The sequence below is a fragment of the Oryx dammah genome, unplaced genomic scaffold (genome assembly GCF_014754425.2).
Source record: "Oryx dammah isolate SB20612 unplaced genomic scaffold, SCBI_Odam_1.1 HiC_scaffold_13, whole genome shotgun sequence".
In the NCBI taxonomy this organism is placed as follows: domain Eukaryota; kingdom Metazoa; phylum Chordata; class Mammalia; order Artiodactyla; family Bovidae; genus Oryx; species Oryx dammah.
In genome coordinates, this window is record NW_024070197.1 from 19,792,561 (window position 1) to 19,814,498 (window position 21,938).

The 21,938-nt window shown below is 38.0% G+C and overlaps 1 protein-coding gene and 1 non-coding gene across 2 annotated transcripts in view; both read left to right on the forward strand.

Moving 5' to 3' along the window:
• The window catches only part of LOC120872598 (major allergen I polypeptide chain 1-like), a 116,122-nt gene that overhangs the window by 5,067 nt on the left and 89,117 nt on the right, over positions 1-21,938 (forward strand). The gene's annotated exons all lie outside the window — the stretch shown is intronic.
• LOC120873387 lies at positions 55-159 on the forward strand. Its single transcript, XR_005723460.1, has one exon. It is a non-coding gene; the product is annotated as a U6 spliceosomal RNA (small nuclear RNA).

Sequence of the window (21,938 nt, forward strand, 5' to 3'; positions counted from 1 at the left end):
GAAAATAAATAACTAAATAGATATTTTAAAAGGAGAGAGAGAGAGTGACAGAGTGCTTGCTTCAGCCACACGTATACTAAAACTGCAACAATACAGAGGAGCTTACCATGGCCCTTGAACAAAGATGACAAATAAATCTGTGAAGCATTCCATATTTTTTATTGTGAAATAGACATCTAGCAGGAAGCTACTATATAGCACAGGGAGCCCAGCCTGGCACTCTCTGATGACCTAGAGGGGTGGAACTGGTGATGGTGGGGGGAGGTTCAAGAGGTAGGAGATATATATGTGTGTGTAGGCAAAAATACTGGAGTGGATTGCCATGCCCTTCTCCAGGTGCATGTGTATATGTATACACACACACACACACACACACATATATATATACACATACACACATATGTATATAACTAATGAAGTGTAAAACCATATATATATTTTAAAGCTTATTTTATTCTAATGCAAACATAGCCTAGTATTACAAATATATATAATAAACTGCATAAATACAACCAAGCAGAACCCTTAGAGGTCTTCCCAGAACAGACCACTCCCTACCGTGTCTTTCACATGCCTCCTGTCTGTAGAAAACCCTGTCTCCTAGGCTTTTCCCAAGTTCCAAAGAGTATATTTACAATCAGAGATGTGAGAAAATGCAGAGAAAAAGAAAAAAAGTCAAGCAAGACAATATAATAGTAGTGTAGCCATTCAACAATTAGATAAAGTCAAAGACCTTCTGTAACTCTTCAAGGGCTATACATAGTGTTCTGAGCTGTTTTTTTTTTAATATACATTTATTTATTTTAATTGGAGGCTAATTACTTTACAATATTGTATTGGTTTTGCCATACATCAACATGAATCCACCACGGTGTACACGTGTTCCCCATCCTGAACCCCCCTCCCACCTACCTCCCCATACCATCCCTCTGGGTCATCCCAGTGCATGAGTCCCGACCATCCTGTATCATGCATCGAAACCGCCCCATCAGGTGGAAGAAATTAACTGTATGTTTCCCACAATAATGTAGACTCCAGTCCTTCTGGAACCAGATAGTTGATGTTGACTCTAGATTACCTCAGCACCAACCAATCACAAGAATGTCCACCAGCTGATCACATATCCTAAAAACCCTCCTCCCTCAACCTGTCTTTAAAAACCTTTCCTGGAAACCTTTGGGGAGTTTGGGCCTCTGAAGTACTAGCTACCTCGACTCCTTTATTGCATTGCATTGCTTTAGTCACTCAGTCGTGTCCTACTCATTGTGACCCCATGGACTGTAGCCTGCCAGGCTTCCCTGTCCATGGGATTTTCCAGGCAAGAACACTGGAGTGGGTTGCCATTCCCTGCTCCAGGACTCCTTTATTGGTGCCCTATAATAAACACTGCACTTTCCTTCACCACAACCTGCTGTCAATAGACTGGCTTTACTGTGATTGGGGAAACACTCATATCTAGTTCAGAAACATACACAGACAGAAGTAGAAAAATTGACTGATCTCTTAACTGATAAAGGAAATAAGCAGTATTATAATACTAAGCAGTTATTGTGATTTAGAAAAAACTAAAAATGAGAATAAAGAGTTCTTCATAATCATGATAAAGTGTGTTTATAAAAAAAATTCAGCAAACGTCATATTTGATGGTAAAATGATATAAGCAATCCATTTAAAATGAGAAACAAGGTAATGATGTTTGAATTGCTGTTTGTACTAAATACTGTATTATATTTACCAACAAATTCAGTATGAAAAGAAAGTTTGATGATCTCAAAGTAGAAAACAAATAAATAATTAAGAGTACCAGACTTCGTGGTGGTTCTGTCAGTTTGGAGTTGGCCTACCAATGCAGGGGACGTGAGTTTTGATCTCTGGTCTGGGAAGACCCACATGACACAGGACAACTAAGCATGTGCACCAGAACTACTAAGCTCCCACTCTTGGAGCTTGGGAGCTGCAACTACTGAGCCCTAAGTCCCACGAACTGCAACTACTAAAGACTGCACATCCTAGAGTTCACCCTCTGCAAGTAGATAGTCTCTACTCACTGTAAGTAGATAAAGCCCACATATAGTGATGAAGACCCAGTACAGCCAATAAAAGAGAGAGAAAAAAATATCTATGACCTTTAAAACAAGGATCTTTGAAAAATCAAAAAAATTGATAAATGTGTATCACTTATTTAAAAAGCAATAAGACACAAATTACCATAATAAATAAAAGAAGAGATGTCTTTATAGATCCACATACATAAAAATAAGAAAGCACTAGCAACAAATTGTGCCAATTAATTGGATGGCTTAATGAATTGGCCACTTTTCTTGAAGACAAAAATTACATAAAGTGACTCAATGCAAAAGAGAGTATCTGAATAGCCATATATCTGTTAAGAAAGATATTTAATAAAACCATCACACATAGAAAGTTCAGGCCCACAAAGTTAAAGAGGGGAATTTTATTATATATTTAAAGAAGAAATAATAACAATCCTATATAAATGCTTTAAGAAAATGGAGAACAAATGAACGTTCCCAACTCATCACTTGAGGCAAGTATTTCCTCATATATTTTTAGGAAAAAACATTACCAGAAAACTATGGACTGATACCATTCATAAACATTTACTCACAAAAATCAACACATTAGCAAATCAAACCCAGCAACACATAAAAGAAGTGGCACATAAAGACAAAGTGATCTTTATCCCGGGCATACACGTTTCATTCAACATTCAAAGTCAATCAAGGTAATCCATCACATTAACAGAATAATGGAGAAAAGTCAATATGATCACCTCAACAGATGCAGAAAATATGTTTTAAAAATCAAAACATTCATCCAGAGGGGTAGGATAGGGTGGGAGGTGGGAGGGAGGTTCCAGAGGGAGGGGACATATTTATACCTATGGCTGATTTACGTTGACGAATGGCAGAAACCAATAAATATTGTAAAGTAATTATCCTCCAATTAAAAATAAATATTTTTTTAAATTGAACTATTCATAATAAAACACATCCCTAAACTAAGAGAAAAGTATTCTTCAACATTATGAGCTATACTTACAAAACTGCCTACTAACTGAATACTTAATAGAAATACTAAATATCTGAATACTTAATGGGAAAAAAGATTGAATGCTTTCCTCCTAAAATAGAGAAGAAGGCAAAGATGTCCACTTTTATAATTTTTCTGGAACATTTTACTGACAGTTCTGACCAGTAAAACAAAAGAATAAAAAAGAAATACAGACTGGAAAGGAAGAGGTAAAACTATGTATCAAATCATGCAGAAAAGAAATAGAAAAAACTAAACATCCATTAAATTTCTCAGTACAATAGTAATAGAAGAACATAGTCTCCATCTAACAAATGGAATCAAAAAAAGAAATAAAGAAGACTTCAGCTGACACTGCATTTAATGAACAAAGGCTGAATTGTTCCCCCTAAGATCAAAGATAAGGGAAAGTCACCTAGTCTCCATTTCTATTCAACATTGGACTGGAAGCTCTCACAAGTGCAATAAGGCAAGAAATAATGAAAACAAGCTACAGCTGGAAGGGGAAAAAATCAAACTCTCTTTCTCACAGAAAAAAATATACAGAGAAAAACCTAAAGAATCCACAAAAACACCATTAGTGCATGTAAGTGAGTTTAGCATATTTGTTTACATACTGGAAACAATTCAAACATCAAAGTAAAATATCATTCACAATAGCACCAAAAACATAAAATATTTTGGCAGGGAATTAATAAAATATGTGAAAAACCTGTAAAATGGAAAGTACAAAACATTAATTTCTAAATAAAGTAAAAGTCATGAAGAAATGGAGACATATACTATGCTTACATATTTAAAGACTCAATAAGATTTCAATTCTATTGCTCTTTAGAGTCAATGCAATCTTGATTTATATGCCAAGCAGGGGGCTTCCCAGGTAGTGCTAGTGGTAAAGAACCTGCTCGCCAGTGCAGGAGACTTAGGAGACTTGGGTTCGACCCCTGGGTTGAGAAGACCCCCTAGAGGAGGGCATGGCAATTCACTCCAGTATTCTTGCCTGGAGAATCTCATAGACAAAGAAGCCTGGCGAGCTACAGTCCATAGAGTCAGATAGAGTTGGACATGACTGAAGTGAATGATTACGCATGTACATACCAAGCAGGAAGTGTGTAGAAAGTGAGAAACTGATTCTAAAACTTATATACAGAGTAATGTTAGCAGGATGGTTTAGTAAGACACCCCAGTCTCTATCTCCCCAATGGAAAAAACAACAACAACAACAACAACCATTGGACAGGCAGATGTTAATGAAAATAGCTCTGACAAAGCTCAGGAGTCCAGTTAAAAAACTGAAGCAACACAGTAGTACTGCAGGAAGGGGCATCCCTTCCAGGGGCCAAAAGGGGGCTCCAGTCAAACACTCGAAATGAAATATCCAAGGAGACACACATGCTGACGAGGTAAGAGACTTTATTGGAAAGGGGGCGGCAGGACAGAAAGCAGTAGGATAAAAGAACTCAGGAGAACTGCTCTGCCACGTGACTCACTGTCTCAGGTTTTATGGTGATGAGGTTAGTTTCTGGGTTGTCTCTGGCCAATCATTCTGACTCAGGGTCCTTCCTGGTAGTGCATGCTCTGCTCAGCCAAGATGGATGCCACTGACGATTCTGGGAGGTCGTAGGACATGCAACATCTCCTTTTGATCTTTCCCAAATTATTCTGGTTGATGGTGTCTTACCAGTGCCATGTTTCATACAGGACCTCCTGTTGTAAAATAACTCACACAAATGGTTACTATGGTGCCTGGCCAAGGTGGGCAATTTCAGTCAGTGTGTTTCCCCTAACAGTAGCATGAATTAAAATGAGGGAAAGTTGTGGAGGAAACCAACAGCCAGCACAACTACTGCATATGCCCACAGCTCTCACCACAGAAGGTCTCACAGGTTTCAAGGTCTCAGACTCCTGGTGCTGAGTCCCTCCACCCTCCCTAATAGGACCCATGACAGCTAGTGCCTCCTTGGAACTCAGCACAGCCATCACACATACAGCCAAGCTAACCCTGGTCCTGAAGCCAGGTGCAGATCTGCTACCAGCTCTGACCTCAGCAACGGAACTTGTGCCTGCGATCAGACCTAGATTTTAACACAGGCCCTATCCTTGCCACAATGCATACTCCACTGCCCCTGTGCATTTACCTACAGCCTCACAGCTGAGTCTGTGCACACTCCTGGCACTACCAACCACCACTACCTGCCCTAGTTTCCTATTACTGAACCCAGAGATACTGCTGAGCACCATTACAGTTATATTTCCATACACTAACAGTGAAAACTCCAAAAGGAAATTAAGGAAAGATAAAATACTTAGAATGAATCACAGAGTGGGGAAACTTCTACATTGAAAACTACAAAATACTGATGAAAAACATTAAAGAAGACACAAAGAAGTAGAACAACATCCCATATTCATGGATTGGAAGACTAATGTTGTTATGATATCCATACCACCAAAAATGATATAAACAGTCAATGAATTCCCAGATTCCAAGACATATTTTTAAAGAACTAGAAAAATGGTCATAAAAATCATATGCAACCACAAAGGACTCTGAATAGCTAAAACAATCTTGAGAAAGAAAAACAAAGCTGGAGGTACCACACCTATGTTTCAAAACATACTACAAAGCTGCAGTCATTAAAATTGTATGATACTGACATGCAGACATATAGACCAGTGGAACAAAAGAGAGAGCCCAGAAAACACACACTCATACACGTACACTCAACTGATCTTTGACAAGGTTGCCAGGAATACAAAATGGGAAAAGATGGTCTCTTCCATAAATAATGTTGGGAACTACTGGATATGGTAAAGAAAAAGAATGAAATTTTATTTTTATCTTACACCACACACACACAAAACAATTCAAAATAGGTTAAACACAATGCCTGAAACTGTGGTGGATTCATGTCAATCTATGCCAAAACCAATACAGAATTGTAAAGTAAAAATTAAAAATAAATAAATAAATTTAAAAAATAAAAATAAAAAAATAAAATTACTAAAAGGAAACAACTGTATGACATGGATTTGGCAATGACTTCTTGGATATTAAAATCAAAGCACAAGAAACAAAAACAAAAGGAGACAAGTGGAACAAAGTAAAATAAAAAGTTTCTGCAGAGCAAAGGAAATCATCAAAAAAGTGAAAATGCCACCTATATAATGGGAAAATATTTTCAAACCACATATCTGATAAGAAGTTAATATCCAAAATAAGGATTCCAAAACTAGGCTTCCCAGGGGGCGCTGGTGGTAAAGAACTTGCCTGCCAATGCAGGAAACATAATGAGACATGGATTTGCTCTCTGGCTGGGGAAGATCCCCTGGAGGAGGACATGGCAATCCACACTCCAGTATTCTTGCCTGGAGAATCCCATGGACAGAGGAAACTGGCATGCTGCAGTCCATGGGGTCACTGAGTTGGGACACAATTGAAGTTACTTAGCATGCACACAAAAGTATCTACACCTTCATAAAAAACAAAAAATGAAAAACATTCCAACTAAAAATTAAGCATTGGACCTGAATAGACAATTCTCTGAAGAAGATAAAAGAAGGGCCAGCAGGTATATAAAAGGTGCTCAATATCAATAATTATCAGGGAAATATAAAGCAAAACCACACTGAGATATCACTTCATACTTATTATAAAGGCTATTTTAAAAAAAACACATGCAAGTACTGGCATGGATGTGGAGAAACTGAGACGGTAACCTGGCACAGCCATCATAGATAAGAGCATGGAGGGTCTTCAAAAACTGAAAAATACAATGCCATCTGATCCAGCAACCCCATTTAAGGGTATTTATCTAAAAGAATTAAAATCAAGATCTCAAAGAGATATTGCAATCCCAGGTTCATTGTACCGTTATTTGTGGTACATGAGGGTAACACAAATATCCACCTATATACTTAAATAGATAAAGAAGATGTGATATATACACAGTGGAATATTATTCAGTCTTTAAAAAGAAAAAATTTTGCTATATGCAACAAAATGGATGAGCCTTAAGGACATTATGCAAGTGAAATAAGCCAGTCACAGAAAGGCAAATTCTGCTTGATTCCACTCATATGAGGAAGTATATAAAGTGGTTAGTTAAACTCAAGAACTCCCTGGTGACTCAGTGGTTAGGTCTCCATCTCTCATTGCTGAGGGCCCGAATTCAATCCCTAGTCAAGGAACTGAGATCTCACAAGTCACATGATGCAATGAAAATATAAAATTATTTTTAAAGTATTTTTTATTCAAAAAGAAAGTATTTAGAGCCATAGTAACAGAAAGCAGACCAGTGGTTACAGGGGCTGACAGTAGTTGGCAAATGGGAATATCTGTTGACAGGTTACACAATGTGCAAAATGCAACATTTCTGGAGAACTAATGTACAATATTGTGCTTACAGTGAACAAGATGTACAAAGTCATTAAAAATGTAGATTTCCTGAGGGAAGTGTTAAAGCTGCTGGAACACTGACACAACAGGTATAAACTGGGATTGTCCCACTTATAGGAGATAAAGCAGCTTCAATTTTGGCTCCTGTGGGGATGATGTTTGTTATTTTTTCTACCAGGTATACTACTATGACTGAGTTTTCTTAACGTGTCATTTCCTAGGTTTGAGTTCACTTAGCTAATGAGAATACATAAGCGCAGCACGCAAGCCTGATATCTATGGCTATGTGTCCATTGGTCGATCTCTTTTGCCATTGAAAGTAATTTAACTCTGCCTGATGGACTAGGCTGTCTTGGTTCTTTAGTTATAAGGATAGAGCTCAACAAGCCAGGGGACAAAAGACCTAGCACATGCTGTCTGGTCAATAAATATTTCAACAAAGGAGCCATTGTTGGAGGTGTTATTGAAAGCCACCAACTTCCTCACCTCACCTGAGAAACTGTTTCTGTCCTTGTAACAGTAGTGATCTCAGAGGAGATTCTACAACTGGGAGTGTATGATTCATATAAACAAATAAATATTTAACAGAAATTTAAATGAAGAATCAAAAAGTAAAAAAAAAAAAGAGTGTAAATTTCATATGGTTTTCCATGACAATAAAAATATAATTTGGAAAATAGAACAGAAATGTCTGCCATCAAGTAGCTAGATTAACAAATTTTGGTATACCAACATGAAGAAATACTACTTGGTAAAACCTAACCTAACCTATCACTGCACAAAACAACATAATTCAACAATAGGACTAGATATATTTAGTCCCAGACCAGATAGATGGTATAGTTCATGATTCCATTTACATGGGTAAAATTATGGAAATGTTTAAAATCTTGATTATACTTATCAGTGTAAAAAATTTTCAAAACTCAAAAAAATGTATACCAAAACTGAGTGTATTCATTGTACATGGACCCCTTCATGGATCACAGTCCTGTTATGGTGAAGGGGCTGGCAGAACTCAATGAAGCAATGAGCCATGCCATGCACAGCCACCCAAGATGGACAGGTCATAGTGTTCTGACAAAACGTGGGCTATTGGAGGAGGAAATGGCAAACCACTCCAGTTCTTGCCAGGAGAACGTCATGGTATGTAAAGGTAAAATGATATGACACTGTTTGATGAGTCTCCAGACTGGAAAGTATCCAATATGCTACTGGAAAAGAGTAGAAGGCAATTACTAATAGCTCCAAAAAGAATGAAGAGGCTGAACCAAAGCAGAAATGACACTCAAACATGGATGTGTCTGGTGGTGAAAGTAAAGATCAATCCTCTAAGGAACAGTATTGCATAGGAATTTGGAATGTTAGGTCCATGAATCAAGGTGAATTGGATGTGGTGAAGCAGGAGATGGCCATAGTGAACATCAACATCTTAGGAATCAGTGAACTAAAATGGACGGGAATGGAGAATTTGATTCCAGATGACCAGTATATCTACTACTGTGGGCAAGAATTCCTTAGGAAAAAATGGAGTAGCCCTTAGAGTCAACAAAAAAAAATTCCAAAATGCAGTACTTGGGTATAATCTCAAAAATAACAGAATGATCTCGATTCATTTCCATGGCAAAGCATTCAGCACCATGGTGGCTCAGATCATGAGCTCCTTACTGCAAAATTCAGGCTTAAATTGAAGAAAGTAGGGAAAATCACTACACTATTCAGATACAACCTAAATCAAATTCCTTATAAATATACAGTGGAGGTAACAAATAGATTCAAGGGGTTAAGTCTGATAAACAGAGTGCCTGAAGAACTATGGAGGAAGGTTTGTAATATTGTACAGGAGGCAGTGACCAAAACTATCCAAAGAAAAAGAAATGAAACAAGGCAAAGTTGTTGTCTGAGGAGGCTTTACAAATATCTAAGGAAAGAAGACAAGAGAAAAGTAAGGGAGAAAGGGAAAAATATACCCAACTGAATGCAAAGTTGCAGAGAATAGCAAGGAAAGATAAGAAAGCCTTCTTAAATGAACAATGAAAGAAATAAAGGAAAACAATAGAATGGGAAACACTAGAAATCACTTCCAAAAAAATTGAAGATATCAAGGGAACATTTCATTCAAGGATGAGCACAAAATAGAACAAAAACAGTAAGGACCTAACAGAAACAGAAGAGATTAAGTGGTGGCAAGAATATACAGAACTATTTAAAAAAAAAAAATCTTAATAACCTGGGTACCCATGATGGTGTGGTCACTCACCTACAGTCAGACATCCTAGAGTGTGAAGTCAAATGGACCTTAGGAAGCGTTACTCTGAAAAAAGATAGTGCACATGATTTTAAACAGCTGAATTGTTTAAAATCTTAATGATGCTCTTAAAGTGCTGCACTCAATATGACTGCTAATTTGGAAAACTCAGCAGTGGCCACAGGGCTGGAAGAAGTCAGTTTTCACTCCAATACAAAGAAGGGCAATGCCAAAGAATGTTCAAAACCCGCACAACTGCATTCATTTCACATGCTAGCAAGGTAATGCTCAAAATCCTTCAAGTTAGGCTTCAGCAGTACGTGAATCAAGAACTTCCAGATGTACAAGGTGGATTTAGAAAAGAGAGGAACCAGAGATCAACTGCCTACATTCGTTGGATCATAGAAAAAGCAAGAGAATTCCAGAAAAACATCTATTTTGCTTCATTGACTACACTAAAGCCTTGACTCTGTGGGTCACAACAAACTATGGAAAATTCTTAGATGGGAATACCAGACCACCCTATCTGCCTCCTGAGAAATCTGTATGCAGGTCAAGAAGCAACAGCTAGAACAGGACATGGAACAACAGACTGGTTCCAAATTGGGAAAGGAGTACATCAAGGCTGTATTGTCACCCTGCTTATTTAACTTATATGCAGAGTACATCACGGAAGTGCTGGGTTGGACGAATCATAAGCTGGAATCAAGAATGCGGGGAGAAATAACAATAACCTCAAATATGCAGGTGACCCCACCCGTATGGCAGAAAGTGAAGAGGAACTAAAGAGCCTCTTGATGAAAGTGAAAGAGGAGAGTGAAAGGCTGGCTTAAATCTCAACATTCAAAAAATGAACATTCCTCCTGAAAGAAAAGCTATGACAAAGATAGACACCATATTAAAAAGCACAGACATCAGTTTGCCAACAAAGGTATGTATAGTCAGAGTTGGTTTTTCCAGTAGTTATGTACGGATGTGAAAGTTGGACCAAAAAGAAAGCTCAGCACCAAAGAATTGATGCTTTCAAACTGTGGTGCTGGAGAAAACTCTTGAGAGTCCCTTGGACAGCAAGGAGATCCAACCAGTAAATCCTAAAGGAAATCAACCCTGAATATTCATTGGAAGGACTGAAGCTGAAGCTCCAATTCTTTGGCAACATGATGCGAACACCCAACTCGCTGGAAAAGATCTTGATGCTGGGATAGATGGAGGGCAAGAGGATAAGGGGGTGACAGAGGAGGAGATGGTTGGATGGCATCATTGACTCAATGGGCATAAGTTTGAGAAAACTCTGGGAGATAGTGAAGGACAGGGAAGTCTGGTGTGCTGCAGTCCGAGGGGTTGCAAACAGCTGGACATGACTGGGCCACTTAACAACCATGAGAAGTGTGCTGAGGTTCTTCTCTTTGTTCCTCTGTTTCTCTGGGTGCTTTGAAAGTTTCCTTTTCATCACCACATTTACGAAATCCAACTGTAATGTGCCAAGTACAATTTTCTTTGTGTTTCTTGTGTTTAAACTAATTATTATTGATATATAGGTTTATAGTTTTATTCAATTATGGTAAGATTTTGGCCATTTTTTCCTAAGAGATTCCAATTTACCATGTATTCCCCCTCCCCAGGTTGTCTCACAGCTCACTGATCTGATTTTTATCATGTTTCAATTATCTCTGCTTTTCACCTAAATAGTCTCTATCATTGTCCATTTAATACTCACTAATATTTTCTTCGACAGTGCCTAGTTTCATTGTTAATTCCATTTAGTAGAATATATTTTTTATCTGTTCAAGTTTAATTTGGGTGCTTTAAAAATATATCTATGCTTCTAGTGTACATGTCCAAGTGGTCCTCCCTTCTTAAACATTTGGAATATAATTTTAATAACTTTTAATATTTGTTTACCAGCTGTACCATGTTTGTATTTTCTGGCTTTGTTTATATTGATTTCTCTTCAATTATTTATATTTTTTCTTTATATTATTTCTGATAACAATTTATAACAGTTTATATTTTTCTGTTGTCTTGCATGGCTATTAGTTTTTGGATGCCAAATATTCCAAAATCTAAATTTTTAGATATTAGTTACCCTCTGTAGTTCTACAGATATTCTTGATCCTTGTTTCTTTTATTTTGAAATAATTTTATTTATCTGAAGCTTCTCTTAAGTGTTTTTAAGATGGCACAAAAAATCAGAATGAAAAGGAAAATTTTATATGACTGCTAAGATATCTTCCTGAATAAACTACTTGACTCCCCATGAATAACCATGGTATTCTTCTAAGGCTGTTAGAAATACAAACTATTTTCAGACATGTCTAATTTCCTGGGATTGTTTCCTCAATTCAGGTTGTTATTCCCTCACTTTGGGCAGTTTTTTCATGTGCATACTGAGTCGTATTCAGTGAAGTCTTGATGGGGACATTTTTGCAGAAACCTGGAATCCTATTTCTCTCTAATATAAATAAATAGGATTCTCTCTGGTATTCTGCCCTGCTAATGTAATCACATTGGCCACCTGGGACTCCCAACTCTTTCTCCTGAATTCAGAGGGACTGCTCATTTCCCTCCTTGAACTCTTACTTCCTGCAGGGCCATCTGGATACTCTGTCTAAGCAGTAAAGTGGGGCAATCATAGAGCACACCTTCATTTCCTCTTTCCCAGAGACCACTCTCCTATGCTACCTGAAGTTCAACTTCTGAATATCATTCTTTCCTATATTTTGTCGAGTTTTAGTTGCTGTATGTGGAATGGTAAATCCATTTGCTGCCGAGTCACTAATGTTTTGCTTTGTCTTAATGTGTTAGGACGTCCCAGGTTGCACTAGTGGTGAAAAATATATCTATAACTGCCAATGCAGGAGACCTAAAAGATGAGGGTTCGATCCCTGCTGCTGCTGCTGCTAAGTCACTTCAGTCATGTCCGACTCTGTGTGACCCCATAGATGGCAGCCCACCAGGCTCCCCTATCCCTGGGATTCTCCAGGCAAGAACACTGGAGTGGGTTGCCATTTCCTTCTCCAATGCATGAAAGTGAAAAGTGAAAGGGAAGTCGCATAGTCGTGTCTGACTCTTTGCGACCCCATGGACTGCAGCCTACCAGGCTCCTCCATCCATGGGATTTTCCAGGCAAGAGTACTGAAGTGAGGTACCATCACCTTCTCTGGTTTGATCCCTAAGTTGGAAAATTCCCTGGAGGAGGAAATGGCAATCCACTCCAGTATTCTTGCCTGGAAAATCCCATGGACAGAGAAGCCTGGAAGATCCCATGTGGTTGAAAAAAGTCAGACACAACTGAACCAACTTAGCACATTCCATTGACTACAATTTGGGAAAGGCATCGCTTTTATTATAAATGCTAGAATAAGCAGATAACACTATGGAATATGGATTAAAGACTATCTGTGGTAAGCTTCCCTGGTGGTCCAGTAGATAAGAATCTGCTGGTAATGGAGGGGACAGGTAATCAACCCCTGATCACAGAAGATTTCACATGTCACAGAGCAACTAAGCTGCTATGCCACAACTACTAAGCCCATGGTCCAGAGCCCATGAGCTGCAACTACTGAGCCACATGCTGAAACTACTGAAACCTGCACACCTAGAGCTTATGCTCTGCCACAAGAGGAGCCACCAAAATAAGAAGCCCATGGCACAGGAACAAAGAATAGTCTCCACTCACCACAATTAGAGAAAGCCCATGCACAGCAACAATGACCCAGCAGAGTAAAAAATAAATAAACAAAGAAGAAAACAAACAAAGTATCTGTGTTAGTTGAGGAAAGGGGATAATAGACAGATAATTTCCAAATAAAGAATATGTCTTTGATGACTAAAATTTCTTTTCCTATCTGATAGTGGTAGAAAAATAGTAAACAATAAATCTTGGTAAATATATATAGCACAATAGAAGAAAAATAATGGAAAGGAGTCAGGCAATGCAGAGGAAGGGAGGAGGAGCAGATGTGTTATAATTTAATGAACAAAGACATCAATGAAACATTTAATGTCCCAAAAAATGTGTATGTAGTGCATTTTTCCATGAAGTAATGTTTTATTTTTATGCAGTGAAAATGTGTCACTTGGGCTTTGTTTCATCTTTAGAAAGGTCTTCTTTACTCTGAAGTTAAAAAATATTCTTTCATAAGATTTTCTAAGAATCTTACAACATTTTAAAAATAAATTTATTTATTTTAATTGGAGGTTAATTACTTTACAATATTGTATTGGTTTTGCCATACATTAACATGAATCTGCCACAGGTATACATGTGTTCCCCATAGTGAACCCCCCTCCCTCCCCCCTCCCCATACCATCCCTCTGGGTCGTCTGAGTGCACCAGCCCCAAGCATCCAGTATCACACATCGAACCTGGACTGGCTATTCATTTCATATATGATATTACACATGTTTCAATGCCATTCTTCCAAACCATCCCACCTTCTCCCTCTCCCACAGAGTCCAAAAAACTGTTTGATACATCTGTGTCTCTTTTGCTGTCTCGCATACAGGGTTATCGTTACCATCTTTCTAAATTCCAAATATATGCGTTAGTATACTGTATTGGTGTTTTTCTTTCTGGCTTGCTTCACACTGTATAATAGGCTCCAGTTTCATCCATCTCATTAGAACTGATTCAAATGTATTCTTTTTAAAGGCTGATTAATATTCCATTGTGTATATGTACCACAGCTTTCTTATCCATTCATCTGCTGATGGACATCTAGGTTGTTTCCATGTCCTGGCTATTATAAACAGTGTTGTGATGAACATTGGGGTACACATGTCTCTTTCTGTTCTGGTTTCCTCGGTGTGTATGCCCAGCAGTGGGATTGCTGGGTCATAAGGCAGTTCTATTTCTAGTTTTTTAAGGAATCTCCACACTGTTCTCCATAGTGGCTGTACTAGTTTGCATTCCCACCAACAGTGTAAGAGGGTTCCCTTTTCTCCACACCCTCTCCAGCATTTATTGTTTGTAGACTTTTGGATGGCAGCCATTCTGACTGGCGTGAAATGGTACCTCATTGTGGTTTTGATTTGCATTTCTCTGATAATGAGTGATGTTGAGCATCTTTCCATGTGTTTGTTAGCCATCTGTAGGTCTTCTTTGGAGAAATGTCTATTTAGTTCTTTGGCCCATTTTTTGATTGGGTCGTTTATTTTTCTGGAATTGAGCTTCAGGAGTTGCATGTATATTTTTGAGATTAGTTGTTTGTCAGTTGCTTCATTTGCTATTATTTTCTCCGATTCTGAAGGCTGTCCTTTCACCTTGCTTATAGTTTCCTTTGTTGTGCAGAAGCTTTTAAGTTTAATTAGGTCCCATTTGTTTATTTTTGCTTTTATTTCCAATATTCTGGGAGGTGGGTCATAGAGGATCCTGCTGTGATGTATGTTGGAGAGTCTTTTGCCTATGTTCTCCTCTAGGAGTTTTATAGTTTCTGGTCTTACATTTAGATCTTTAATCCATTTTGAGTTTATTTTTGTATATAGTGTTAGAAAGTGTTCTAGTTTCATTCTTTTTTTTTAATTAATTAATTTATTTATTTTTAATTTTTACTTTACAATTCTGTATTGGTTTTGGCATAGATTGACATGAATCCACCACAGGTGTACATGCGTTCCCAAACATAAAGTGGTTGACCAGTTTTCCCAGCACCACTTGTTAAGGAGATTGTCTTTAATCCATTGTATATCCTTGCCTCCTTTGTCAAAGATAAGGTGTCCATAGGTGTGTGGATTTATCTCTGGGCTTTCTATTTTGTTCCATTGATCTATATTTCTGTCTTTGTGCCAGTACCATACTGTCTTGATGACTGTGGCTTTGTAACAGAGCCTGAAGTCAGGCAAGTTGATTCCTCCAGTTCCATTCTTCTTTCTCAAGATTGCTTTGGCTATTCGAGGTTTTTTTGCATTTCCATACAAATTGTGAAATTATTTGTTCTAGCTCTGTGAAAAATACCATTGGTAGCTTCATAGGGATTGCATTGAATCTATGAATTGCTTTGGGTAGTATACTCATTTTCACTATATTGATTCTTCCAATCCATGAATATGGTATATTTCTCCATCTATTAGTGTCCTCTTTGATTTCTTTCACCAGTGTTTTTTAGTTTGCTATATATAGGCCTTTAGTTTCTTTAGGTAGATATATTCCTAAGTATTTTATTCTTTTAGTTGCAATGGTGAATGGAATTGTTTCCTTAATTTCTCTTTCTATTTTCTCATTATTAGTGTATAGGAATGCAAGGGATTTCTGTGTGTTGATTTTATATCGTGCAACTTTACTATATTCATTGATTAGCTCTAGTAATTTTCTGGTGGCATCTTTAGGGATTTCTATGTAGAGGATCATGTCATCTGCAAACAGTGAGAGTTTTACTTCTTTCTATTGCAGTCTTTGAATGTGTAAATCAATAACTTACCTGAAAGTAACTTTGGAGAAGGCTGTGATGCAGATGCAACACACATTTCCACAAATGTCCAATTAGTTTATCTAGTATCATTTCATCTATGAAGTAACTCAAAACTCCTCACTGATAGGTAAATTACTTTTATCATAAAATCCATGGTGATTTAGATCTATTTATGCCTTCCTTTAATAGCCCATTTATCTGTCTATGACATCAGAGTGCATGTTACAGCATCTCCTGGGTTTTGTTGTTTTTCAGTCACTAAGTTGTGTCTGACTCTTTGAGACTCCATGGACTATAGCATGCCAGGCTTCCCTATTCTTCACTATTTCCCAGAGTTTCCTCAAATCCAGGTTCAATGAGTTTGTGACACCATCCAACCATCTCATCCTCTGTTGCCTCCTTCTCCTCCTGCCCTCAATCTTTCCCAGCATCAGGGTCTTTTCCAGTGACTCAGCTCTTCACATCAGTGTCCAAAGTATTGGGGTTTCAACTTCAGCATCAGCCCTTCCAAGGAATATTCAGGATTGATTTCCATTAGGATTGACCAGTTTGATCTCCTTTCTGTCCAAGGGATTCTCAAGAGTCTTCTCCAGGACCACAATTTGAAAGCATCAATACTTTGGTGCTCAGCCGTCTTTATGATCCATCTCTCACATCAGTACAAGACTACTGGAGAAACCACAGCTTTGACTATATGGACTCATCAGCAAAGTGATGTCTCTCCTTTTTTTTAAATTTATTTAATTGGAGGCTAATTACTTTACAATATTGTATTGGTTTTGCCATACATTAACATGAATCTGCTTTTTAACACCCTAAGTTTGTCATAGCTTTTCTTCTAAAGAGAAACCATCTTTTAATTTCATGGCTACAGTCACCGTCGGCAGTGATTTTGGAGCCCAAGAAAATAAAATCTGCCACTGATTCCATTTTTTTCCCATCTATTTGCCATGAAGTGATGGGACTAGATGCCATAATCTTAGTTTATGAATGTTGAGTTTTAAGCCAACTTTTTCACTCTCCTCTTTTACTTTATCAAGAGGCTCTTAAGTTTCTCTTCACTTTCTGCCATTACAGTGGTATCATCTGTTTATCTGAAGTTGCTGAGCAATATTTCCAGTTTGTGATTCATCCAGCCCAGCATTTCACATGATGTACTCTGCATATAAGTAGGCTGCCAATATACAGACTTGACGTACTCCTTTCCCAACTTGAAACCAGTCTGTTGTTCCCTGTCCAGTTCTAACTGTTGCTTCTTGACCTGCATACAGATTTCTCAGGAAGCAGGTAAGATGGTTGGTATTCCCATCTCTTTAAGAATTTTCCACACTTTGTTTTGATACACATAGTGAAGGCATTTAGCATAGTCAATGCAGTAGAAGTTGTTGTGTTTCTGGAATTCTCTTGCTTTTTCTATGATCCAGCAGATGTTGGCAGTTTGATCACTGGTTCCTCTCCTGGACTTACTACCCTTAATTATGTACCATTTTCCTCACAGATATTCTTGCTTATTTTTCCAAATATAATGCAATAAATGGTGTACAAATAAACCATTTGATTGTAGTCTTTAAGTTCTAATTCTTTTACTCATCATAATATATTTGAGAATCATCCATGTTGCTGCATGTGCAATGGTTCCTTCATTTTCTTTGCTGAGTAGAATTCAATTGTAGGAGTGTAACATACTTTGTTCCACATTCACTACTTAAAGGACACTTAGGTAGATTTCAGCTTTGATAAACTTATCTGAATAAAGCTGCTATCAACATCAATGGACAGGTTTTTATGTGGACATAAATTTTCATTTCTTTTGAGTGTAAACCTAGAAAAGGGATTTCTAGATCATGTGACAACTGTAAGATCAATTTTCTAAGAATAAAATACCTTTCAGAAATACTTGGGGTCTGCCCTGGTGGTCCTGTAGTTAGGACTCCATGCTTCCACTGCAGTGGGTTAGGATTTGAACCCTTGCCAGGCAAGAGGAACAATAATAAATAAATGACAGTGAAAAAAGAGTGAAAAAGCTGGCTTAAAACAACATTCGAAAAACTAAGATCATGGCACCTGGTCCCATCACTCCATGGAAAATACATGGAGAAACAATGTAAACAGTGTCAGATTTATTTTGGGGGGCTCCAAAATCACTGCAGATGGTGACTGCAGCTGTGAAATGAAGACACTTGCTCCTTGGAAGAAAGCTATGACCAACCTAGAGAGCATATTAAAAATCAGAGATATTACATTGCCAATAAAGGTTCATCTAGTCAAAGCTATGGTTTTTCCAGTAGTCATGTATGGATGTGAGAGCTGGACTATAAAGAAAGCTGAGTGCTGAAGAATTGATGCTTTGAACTGTTTTGTTGGAGAAGACTCTTGAGAGTCCCTAGGACTGCAAGGAGATCAAAGCAGTCAATCCCAAAGGAAATCTATCCTGAATATTCATTGGAATGACTGATGCTGAAGCTGATTCTCCAATACTTTGGTCATCTGATGTGAAGAATTGACTCACTGGAAAAGACCCTGATGCTGGGAAAGATTGGAGGCAGGAGAAGGGGACGACAGAGGATGAGATGGTTGGATGGCATCACTGACTTGATGGACATGAGTTTGAGCAAGCTCTAGGAGTTGGTGATAGACAGGGAAGCCTGGTGTGCTGTGGTCCATGAGGTCACAAAGAGTTGGACACGACCGAGGGACTGAACTGAACTGACTGAAAGACAAAACCCAGAGAGTGTGTTTAAAAGCAGAGACATTACTCTGCCGACAAAGGTCCATATAGTCAAGGTTCATGGACTACCCAGTGGTCACATACAGTTGTGAGGACTGGACTGTAAAGAAGGCAGAATGCCGAAGAATTGATACCTTCAAACTGTGGTGCTGGAGAAGACTCCTGAAGTCCCTTGGACTTCGTTGGACTGCCTATTCACTGGAAGGACTGACGCTGATGCTAAAGCTCCAGCATTTTGGTTATCTGATGCAAACACAACTCACTGGAAAAGTCCCTGATGGTGAGAAAGATTGAGGGCAGAAGGAGAAGAGGGCATCAGAGGATGAGATAGCTGGACAGCATCACCAATGCAATGAACACGAACTTGGGCAAACTCCAGGAGATGGTGAGGGACAGGGAGGCCTGGCGTGTTACAGTCCATGGGGTTGCAAAGAGTTGGACTCAACAGGGCAACTGAAGAACAACAAAGACAAACACAGACTCTCATGTGAAACACTCAAGAATTCCTGCTGTTAGTTTACTGGGATTCTATTAAACTAACTGCTGTTTGTGTTTTGGGCCACTCAGCATGCAGGATATTAGTTTCCCACCAGGTATGGAATCTGTCCACCCTGTAGAGGAAGTTCAGCATTAAACACTAAACCACCAGGGAAGTCGCAAACCAACTGCTGTTTGTAAGGAAAAACAATATTATTTGGTTGAAAACTTCCTTGAATAGTTTATTCATTTATATAGGCTGTGTGTGTATTTTTCCTTCACAAAAATTTTTGGGCTTTTTAGAAAACAACTTAATATGTTAAAAACTTAATATTTAATTAATTCATTAATTAAATATTAAGTGAGGATCAATTCTGTGTTTTAGTATTGGGGTTGCAGATTTTAAATTCAAATGTTATGAATAAAGTTAAAATGAAGCTGGATGATACCACTAACAAACTGAACACATATAAGAAAGGAAAGACATGAGGAATGATTCCTAGTACAGGACTCAGATCATGCAGACCTGAGAAGGATCTTCCAGTAAAACAGGAGAAAAACAAGAAACTATGATGTCATGAAAGTCAAACTGAAAGACACTGATGGGAAGAGGAGAAATGAGCTGTGATGATTAATTAATTATTGGAGTGATGGCAATTAAATCATTAATCCACATAAATACACAGGAAAAGGTTTAGCAGATCCATCTAGATTGTTTTAACGTTTGGTCATTTTTCTCACTGCCATTTTTATTTATTTATTTTTATACATACGAATTTTTATTTATTTATTCATTTTTAGCTCAGTTTTATTTATTTATTTATTTACTTTACAATATTGTATTGGTTTTGCCATACATTAACATGAATCTGCCATGGATGTACATGTGTTCCCCATCCTGAACCTCCTCCCACTTCCCTCCCCATCCCATCCCTCTGAGTCATCCCAGTACACCAGCCCCGAGCACTCCGTATCATGCATCGAAACCTGGACTGGCGATTCGTTTCACATGTGATAATTTACATGTTTCAATGCCATTCTCCCATATCATCCTGCCCTCACCCTCTCTCACAGAGTCCAAAAGATTGTTCTATACATCTGTGTCTCTTTTGCTGTCTCGCATACAGGGTTATCGTTACCATCTTTCTAAATTCCATATATATGCGTTAGTATACTGTATTGGTGTTTTTCTTTCTGGCTTACTTCACTCTGTATAATAGGCTCCAGTTTCATTCACCTCATTAGAACTGAGTCAAATGTATTCTTTTTAATGGCTGAGTAATATTCCATTGTGTATATGTACCACAGCTTTCTTATCCATTCATCTGCTGATGGACATCTAGGTTGTTTCCATGTCCTGGCTATTATAAACAGCGCTGCAATGAACATTGGGGTATATGTGTCTCTTTCAATTCTGGTTTCCTTGGTGTGTATGCCCAGCAGTGGGATTGCTGGGTCATAAGGCAGTTCTATTTCCAGCTTTTTAAGGAATCTCCACACTGTTCTCCATAGTGGCTGTACTAGTTTGCATTCCCACCAACAGTGTAAGAGAGTTCCCTTTTCTCCACACCCTTTCCAGCATTTATTGCTTTCTAACACCATACACAAAAACAAACTCAAAATGGATTAAAGATCTAAACATAAGACCAGAAACTATAAAATTCCTAGAGGAAAACATAGGCAAAACACTCTCCGACATAAACCATAGCAGGGTCCTCTATGGCCCATCTCCCAGAATATTGGAAATAAAAGCAAAAATAAACAAATGGGACCTAATTAAAATTGAAAGCTTCTGCACAACAAAGGAAACTATAAGCAAAGTGAAAAGACAGCTTTCAGAATGGGAGAAAATAACAGCAAACAAAGAAACGGACAAAGAATCAATCTCAAAATTATACAAGCAACTCCTGCAGCTCAATTCCAGAAAAATAAACGACTCAATCAAAAAGTGGGCCGAAGAACTAAACAGACATTTCCCCAAAGAAGACATACAGATGGCTAACAAACATATGAAAAGATGGTCAACATCACTCATTATCAGAGAAATGAAAATCAAAACCACAATGAGGTACCATTTCACAACAGTCAGAATGACTGCTATCCAAAAGTCTCACTGCCATTTTTTAATATAAATTTATTTATTTTAATTGGAGGTTAATTATTTTACAATATTGTATTGGTTTTGCCACACATCAACATGAATCTGCCACAGGTATACATGTGCCATTTTTAAAAGGGCCATTCCTTCTTCATGATTCAAGGAACTGTCATTACCATATCTTAAACTGTCTTTGATTCTATCTATGGGTTTTCTCTTTTGTCACAATGACCAGTTATCTACTCCTCCATTGAAACTAGACTATTTATGGAAACTTACACTTCTGTTATAATACTTGTTGAAAACAACTGTCCTTAGAGTTCCTATATGTCTCAATTTTCTTGGTTGACTTCAAGAATTTAGTCTGGGAGGTAAATTTAAGTCAACCTTCATCAGAACAAAGATTTATTTACGGGGATGGGGGTGGGTCAGAGGTGCCACACTGGCGGCTCAGCAGTAAAGGATCCACCAGAAATGCAAGAGACAAGAGTTCTATACCTGGGTCGAGAAGACCCCCTGGTGGA